Source organism: Mus caroli, chromosome 1 (genome assembly GCF_900094665.2).
Source record: "Mus caroli chromosome 1, CAROLI_EIJ_v1.1, whole genome shotgun sequence".
NCBI classification, from domain to species: Eukaryota; Metazoa; Chordata; class Mammalia; order Rodentia; family Muridae; genus Mus; species Mus caroli.
Window position 1 is genome coordinate 161,974,047 of NC_034570.1, and position 8,643 is coordinate 161,982,689.

The 8,643-nt window shown below is 42.1% G+C and overlaps 1 long non-coding RNA gene across 1 annotated transcript; it reads right to left on the reverse strand.

Moving 5' to 3' along the window:
• Positions 1-3,464: 3,464 nt before the first annotated feature.
• On the reverse strand, positions 3,465-8,335 carry LOC110301131. The gene is made up of 3 exons (XR_002378689.1): positions 8,042-8,335; positions 4,052-4,676; positions 3,465-3,525 (listed from the first exon to the last, which is right to left on the reverse strand). It is a non-coding gene; the product is annotated as an uncharacterized LOC110301131 (long non-coding RNA).
• Between the last annotated feature and the right edge of the window lie 308 nt (positions 8,336-8,643).

Sequence of the window (8,643 nt, forward strand, 5' to 3'; positions counted from 1 at the left end):
TGCAGGTGCTGATGGCTTGCAGGTCAGCTGGATCTCAGCTGCTCTGAGCCTTCTGTCACCTGCTGCTCATTGTTTTGCTAGGTTGCTAGGAAACCACACCCAGGCTTCCGTGCTGGGCTTGGCCTAAAGCCTAGTCTGCCTAAGTTTGGATTTCTAGCCCTATATTTGGTGAGCCGAATACTGTTAGACCGCCTCAACTCTCCAGCTCCCAATAATAACTTTTTACTAGTTATAAAAGCTGAGGCCTTTTATCTTTTTTTTATGCAATGCAAATACTTACTCTTAATTCACATTGTCAAAAATTTTCAAGAAACTATCACAAAGGTTTATTTTAAATGTGCTTTATATCTTTGGCTTGTTCTCGACTAGCTTGTATAACTTAGTAACTCCACAGGTAGTCACTATGTCTGACTTTCTCCATGTCTGACTGGAGCATTTCCCAGGCCTGATTCTTTCCCAGAATTCCTATCTATACTCTGAAGTCCCACTTTTCTTCTCCTGTCCTGTTATAGACCATCAGATCTTTATTAAACCAGTCAGAAGATGATGGAGAAGAATGTTTACGAAATCTTCAGGCAGGTGTGATGATCCAATAAAAATAACAATACCAAGGTCAGGCCTGTAAACAGCTCTGTGGGTAGATAAACCAACATTTGAATAATACAAGGGTAACCTTTACCCAGTGCACAAAAAGATTAACCCAACAGAGGAGGAGAGAGGAGGAAGGGAAGAAGGGTAGACAAGAGCAGAGTGGGACAAAGGTGGCCTGCTAAATTGACTTTGGTATTAAAGGAGGAATCCGTGTAAATGAAAGAGCTGGATGAGAATCCAGTACATGAACACTGTCTGGTCTGTTTGCTTGGTTTAGTTTTGAGCCTCTCAGCATCCCTTCCTAAGTGTTTAGAAGTCCATCTCATCCCTAGACATTTTTGTAAACTCAGGTTTCAGGTATTGGCACACAGATGGGTGGTGTTTTTCTCTGGGATTTTCTTTGTAAAACTGCATTGCAGATCCTGGTTAGGTCTTGGTATTGTTTCCAGGTAGAGTCTAAGACACTGGTCATACCTCTGAACAATTCTTTAGGAGTTTCTTTGTGAGCATTGGTCCCTGTGTGATCTTTCTAATGTTTGGAGTCTGTAGGAAGATTCCTTACAACCTCTGCCTCCCCAGAGTTCAGCCAGCTGGATGCTGTGTAGCTCTGAGTCAAGGTTTTGAACCCACCATCTAACTGTGTTCTGTAAATAGTCCCATAACACTGGCCCTTGGTTTCCCAAGAGTGTGGTCCACAGAACATCCTAGGCTGTCAAGTCACCAACGAAGCAGGGACCTTTGTAAAATGGTATCTGCTCTATGAAGTGCCAAGTGCTGAATGCTAAGTACTGAACACCAGTTCCTAGAAAACGAAGGATTTTTCAGTATCTTCTGTTGGTTCTATGACTGCACCAGATCCAACCTCCTTTCTTATCTTTAAAATGTCTCTTCCTGAAAGCACTGTGCAGATTTCCTGAGCCTCTCTGGCTCCAGTGATCTGCCATTGGTGTCACTCTCAGTGTAGGTGCAAAGCTTCCTCCTACATCCTCCCCAACCCACCAACAAACCCACCCCATCCTGCCAGGAAACCCACCCCATCCCACCAACTAGGACACACTCTGAGCCTCTCTGAGAAATGTTTTTTCTTACTCTTAACTTTGGGGGCTTCTTGCTTGGTTTTGAAGCAAGGTCTCGGGTAGCTCAAACTAGCTTTTAACTTGTTATCTAGTGTGTGGTACAGGATGATGACCTTTAAACTTCTAAGTCTTCCGACTTCTACCAATAAGTATGTCCCACTACACCTGATGTATGCAGTTCTGGAGATCTCCTGCGTGCTAGGCCAGTGCCCAACCCACTGCGATATATCTATAACTCTGGAGCTAAGTTTTCTCTTCCATAAAATGAGAATGGGGTTTATGGGTGTCCTCATTGGGATGTTTGGGTTGGAACAAGATCATGCAGATAAAAGTTCTGGCAACTATCTGCCTTAATGGATACATGTGATGGCTATTCTTGGTTATTACTTGGCTAAGTCTGGAATTAACTAAAATCCAAACATGGAGGGCATAGCTGTGAGGGATTTTTTTTTCTTAATTTGAAGTAGGAAGATCTTCTTCTAATCCATATCTTTGATGTGGGAAGACACTTGCCTTTGATCTGGATCTTAAAGCAGGAAGATCCACCTTTAATCTGGGTCACACTTTCTATTGTATGCCCATATAAGGACATGCAGAAGGACACTTTGGCTCTTTGCTTGGTTGCTTTCACCCTCACTTGCAAATCTACTCCTTCATTGGCATTAGAGCCCACTTCTACAGGATTCCAGTGTCTAGTGAAGACTCACTGTGACATCTAGACTTGTAAATTGGGAAACTTCTGGATTCTTAGACTTTCTGTTCATAGTCAGCCGTTATTGGATTAGCTGGACCACAGCCTATAAGTCATTCTAATAAGTCTCATATATACGTATGAATATATATTATTAATATGAGTATATATTCATTCTGTAAGCTCTGTTAATCTAAAGAAACTTGACCAATATAATGCTCAAAAACTCTATCATTATCATGACCTTGTTACAAGCAGATAGTAGTGGAGAAGGCCCACCAAGAGCAGGTACTACAGCTTCTGTTTAAATTCACATGATGAGGTCAGTCTTCTTGTACATAGTCACAGAAGAGGTTTCTGTAGCCTTCTCTGTAGGCACATCTTGGCCCTAGGGAGTTAGACACCTGCGGTTCTAGGCCATAGTTAGCTGATTCACCCCTGTGTAAGCTGCTGATCCTTTCTGTGTAGCTTCTCTCAGGCTTGGTATTACAGTTTTTTTTTTTTACTTGAAGAGGCACCTCAAACCTTGGAATGGATATTCCAAATATGTCTGTTCCCAGGGGATGCCTTAAAGATGGAAGGTATTAGTTCCACCAAACAAGGGTAAAGACCCTTACACAAATCTTTGGTCAAATTATGCAAACTTTATTTTCTGTCAGATAGGGCTATCTCCCTAAAGTGGGATTTCAGAAGATAACATCAAACAAAGCTGAAGGCAGGAGTTTATATAGCCCTCCAGAACTGTAAGGCTAGGGATTAGGGGTTTCCAGATGAAGTTTGGTTACATAGGAACTTGGCTGAACATTTCTAAATTATTTGAAAGAGCATCTTATCAGGGTATGTTCTAGGTGTGAGTCAAACTCCACGGGGTGAAGAGTATGTAAAATTCCAGAAGTAAGTTAGAGCACAGTCAAGCTTGAATTTTGCAACAACCAGAAATGAACTTATTTTGACCTTTTAGCAAAATGGCTTCCATCCTTAAGATGGAGTCAGGGTAGTACATGAAAGGTTTCTTGGGCTGAATTGGTCTTCTTCTTCTTCTTCTTCTTCTTCTTCTTCTTCTTCTTCTTCTTCTTCTTCTTCTTCTTCTTCTTCTTCTTTTTTTTTTTTTTTAAACATCAGGTTGCTACACACACTCCAGTGAAGTTTGCTTGGTAGGCCGGAGCACTCACGAGGTGAAGAGTTTCATGGAAACTTACTTCCTGGAACTTTGGCGTTCTCATAACCCGAATACTCATACCCTATCCCTGAGTTAGTCTGGTGTATGGATCCACGTGCTCTCTTTTAGTATTATCTTATTATAAGTGCCTTTTAAGATTGAATTCTGACATAGCTAAGCCTTCGCCAGTGTTCCAATGTCCCCAAAAATTCTTAAAGCCAACAAACTGGGAATTCAGTAGGAATTCAGTAAGAAAGTTACCTATTCAGTACCTAATGAAGCATTACAAAGGATGGAGCCGCAGCTCAGGGTTGGTCTGCAGAGTGTTTACTTGGGACGACAGCCAATCTCATCAAAACAAAGGAATACACATTGGCCTAGCTAATAGGTGGGTTTACCATGAAAGAGCTAGGGAATCCCACTGAGATAGAAATCTTCAGTACAGCCAGGTATAGCAGGCTACATTGCATATTAGAAGCAAGTTGGTGAATTCTTCTGACAAATGGAGATTCTCCACAGATACTTAAAAGTTACACTCATACAAGAATTTATCAGGGCCCAGGAAATAGGGGGGTTGTGGTATTGCATTATTCATGAGAAGGTCTGCTAGAGCAGAACCCCTGGTGGTGGGCTTAACAATAGACTAGCTTTACACCTAGCTCCCTTCTTTGTGGCAAAGGCCTGGTCCCCACCTTCTTTTGATGTATACATTGCTTTTGTATTGTGTCACTGTAATTCAGTGGATGTATCTTGCCTGGTTTCTTGTTATTCTTCTGTACAAAAAGTTCGATGCTCAACTTGACAAATTACATTCAGATTCTACACAATCTCCTGTGTGCATCTGTCTGTCATTTTCGCCGACTCTTTGCTCATCTGCACCCAGAGACCTGTCCTACACAGACAAGGGATCCAAGAGGGTCTGCGGCACCAGGTCATATCAAACAAGTTAGGACTCAGCACATCTCTGTGAGTTTGAGGCCAGTCTTGTCTACAGAGAGAGTTCCAGGGCAGCCAGGGTTACACACAGAGAAACGCTCGCTTGAAAGATCAAACCAAGCCAAACCAACAACAAAACAAAAACAAAAAACGAGAGTCAGTTATCACACCCTAGTTGACCTTTGAGAGCTGTTTTCAGCGAGACCTGATCTTCCACACTTCCCTGTTGGGTAAAGGTAGACTCAGAGTATAACTACCCTGGAAGGAACAAGGACCTTTTAGTAAGAAACATTTCCATCCTTTCCTTATGCTATTGGACAATTGAAACAATGGAACCCAGTTAAATTTCCCTAGCAATTCTATTGGGGGAGGGGAATATGAAATCCTGGTGTCAGCCAAAGAAGGACCCTTCTTCACAGGAAGAGTTTTTTACACTGAGCTGACATCTAATTGAACTGCTTTGCAAGATGGTGAAGCTAAGACGATGCTGGGCCAGTGGTGGGCAGGGACACACTTTGTCCTGGACTGTGCAACTGCTTAGTACTTCTTGCCCTTTATTTAAACATAAACCTTATAATAGTCTTCCCAAAGACAGACTTTGAGAATCATTGGACACCTTTAATATTTCTTCTCAGTGAGGCCACTGTGGTGGTTTGAATAAAAATGCCCCCCATAGACTCATAGGGAGTGGCACTATTAGGGGATGTGGTCTTGTTGGACTAGGTGTGTCACTGGTGTGGGCTTTGAGGTTTCAGTTGGCAAGCCAGGCCCAGTGGTTTAATCTTATTGCCTGCTGCCTGTAGACTGGATGTAGAACTCTCAGTTCCAACTCTAGCACCATGTTGCCTGTGCAAAGCCATTCTTCTCTCTATGATGACAATGGACTAAACCTCTGAACTATTAACCAGCCCCAGTTAAATATTTTTCCTTATTTGAGTTGCTGTGGTCATAATGAATCATCACAGCAAAAAAAAAAAAAAAAAAACAAAAACAAAAACAAACAAACAAAAAAAACAAAAAAAACCCTCTAAGACAGTCACATTGAAGATCTTTCCTCTATTTGGTTTTCATTATTGTTTATATTATTAATTGAAGTATTGAGGATGGGCAGCTACCTAATTGTTTGGGAGTCAGAGGACAGATTTCCCCCCTAAATGCTCCAGCAACAAAAGCAAGGATATAATGTCCTTAAGTTGGCACACCTTATTAGTACAAAATTACAAATATAAAAATGTGAAATTCCTACTAGAATTATTCCCTCCTCAAAGTAAGATAGTAAAGAATATAGAATTCCTACTCTGCATCCCACCCAGAGAGTCGATTCCCACTACTCTCTGAAGAATCACTAAGAAAATACAAGTTAGATATAAGAAAGAAATGCAGTAGAGAAGAAATGCTTGAAGTGCTGTGTGTCCACACCAGCAAGTATTGAGCTTCTGTTCAACATCTTTTGTTCTTCTTTTTTTTGAAGAAAGCCTAATATCCAGGGACAATGTTTACAGCAAGTGTCAAAAAGTCATATACAAAGTATATGACACATCACACACATACAATCTATCTCTATCTCTATATCAATATCATCTATATTAATATCTAATGGAATTCCAGTTATCTAGCTGAATGTACATAAGCATTGAAGATATTAGGAGGAAATATTGAGTACTGGAAAGTTAATAGTACTATTTTCCCCGCTGGGTAAGGAGATTATGCATGATTTACTTTTAAATTCATCCTTTTCATCTTTGGGGGATAATTTTTCTATAATAGTTATTGTCATAGTTAGGGTTTCTATTGCTGTGAAGATACACCATGACAACTATAACTCTTATAAAGGAAACATTTAATCAGGACTGGATTACAGTTTCAGAGGTTCAGTCCATTATTGTCATGGGATGAAGCAAGGCAGCACACAAGCAGGCATGGTGCTGGCAAAGAAGCTGAGAGTTCTTGATCCACAGGCAGTAGAAGGAGACTGTGTACACACTGGGCAAAGTTTGAAAGGATGAGACCTCAAAGCCTGCTTCCACAGTGACACACTTCCTCCAACAAGGCCACACCTATTCCAATAAGGCCACTCCTTCTAATAGTACCAAGCCTTATAGGCCAAGAATTCTCACACCCGAGTCTGTGTGGGTCATTTGTATTCAAGCCACCACAGCCACATAATCATTTTAATTAAAAATCTTTTTACAATGCCAGGATGGAGCTTGTATTGCTTCCTTGAGAGCTGAGCTTTCTATTAAGTGATGTGAACGAGAGTTCAAGGAAGCCAGAAGAAAGAGATGCAGGGAAGGTGAATCTGAATCTCTAGAGGGGGCAAACCTCGAGGGTATCTAGTTGAGGAGTAGAGAAGAAGACAAAGGCACTCCAGGCAGAGAGCAAAGCAAGGAGACAAGACAGAAAAAAATGATTGTAGCCCAGGCAGGACTCAGTTAGAACTCTGTCCAGACTTCTAGTCTTGGATTCCTTGTGGACGGTAGAATATGTACACATGATGGACCTGGATGTGTTGATGGAACGAGTGGGCCAAATGACAACAAATGCCAAGTAACCTATTAGTTCATTAGCCTCCTACTTCATTGTCTACCTCCATTGGGATCTCTTGCAAACCATACATAGGTGAAAGGGGACGATTTCAAGCCTTTATCAGCTATGCTCTTCCATTCTGCCTTAGATTCTTAAGCTAGCCAAAAACCGACAGATCTTCTCAGGGAACTTGAGAATCAACTCTAGAGTGTGAGACACATTGGATCAGAGACCATCTCTGCCTTTGCCTTTCTGTCTCAAGTGCTGGCATGAAAGGGGTGCACCACCACCAAGCCCATGTTGAGAACTGTATTTTTTTTTAGGTTTATTTATTTTTATGTGTATGATTGTTTTGTATGCATGTATATATGTATGTCATGTGCATTCCTACTCTCCGTGGAGGTAAGAAGAGGATGGCAGATCCCCTGGAACTACAGTTACACATGGTTCTGAGCCACCATATAGATACTGGGAATCAAACCTGGGTGATCTCCAAGAACAAGTGTTGTTAACTACCAAGACATGTCTACAGCCTGAGCACTGTGTTGTATGTTTGGAAGTGCTGCAGCTGGTTCTCCACACCTGCTCTTTGCATATTTTTGCAACCCTGCCCTCTTTCTCCTGCTTCTAGGAAGACTCTGCTAAGATGGGTGGGGAGATGGTTTTTGAGATACTATGGGGCGGGACCAAGCCTATTTCCGTATTCTGCTGGTCCTCTCATTTTGCCCTACCTCCTCTTCTCAGTTCCTTTTTAATGTGTAATCTAAAACTGTCTCTGCCTAAATCCACCATAAAACCTTGCTCATTTGCTCCTGCCGTATCTTCTCTTCTAGTTCAAAGCTTGCTGTCTGCCATGCTGGGCAGAGAAAACAGCAGGCACAATGCAGAAAGGCATAAGAAAAGGGCCGGAGGCTGGCCAGACCTGATTTCTAGAAGATTCTGGTGAGACTCAAAACCTTAACATCTTTCTGAATGTGGAGAATAAATGGGAAGTTCACCATAACTGACACTTGACTTAGGCAAACCTGACTCTGAGTTTCCATAAGGTACAAGAATTGATACCTGCTGTAGCCATCTCATAGACCTCTCATGTGATCAGGAGCATAAGACATGATTCCCAAAGTCAGGTAGTGAGTTGACTTGGTGTCTCCTTCTGTAGAAGCAGGCTGCATGCTGAACAGGGCAGAGGGCCAGATGAATGGGCAGATGGGCCTTGCTGGCGGTGGCTGCAGATAGTCAACTCCCCTCTGCGACACTGGTGGTCTCTGCCCAGTCACAGCCTCTCCTTACTCCCCATAGGTGACAGCAGATTCGGCCTCAGTGCTCAAAGTGCACTGCTGAAAAATCCATTCTTTTTTTTGTTTTGTTTTGTTTTGTTTTGTTTTTGTTTTTGTTTTACTTTTATTAGGTATTTTCCTCATTTACATTTCCAATGCTATCCCAAAAGTCCCCCAGACCCTCCCCCCCACTCCCCTACCCACCCATTCCCACTTTTTGGCCCTGGCATTCCCCTGTCCTGGGGCATATAAAGTTTGCGTGTCCAATGGGCCTCTCTTTCCAGTGATGACCTACTAGGCCATCTTTTGATACATATGCAGCTAGAGTCAAGAGCTCCGGGGTACTGGTTAGTTCATAATGTTGTTGCACCTACAGGGTTGCAGATC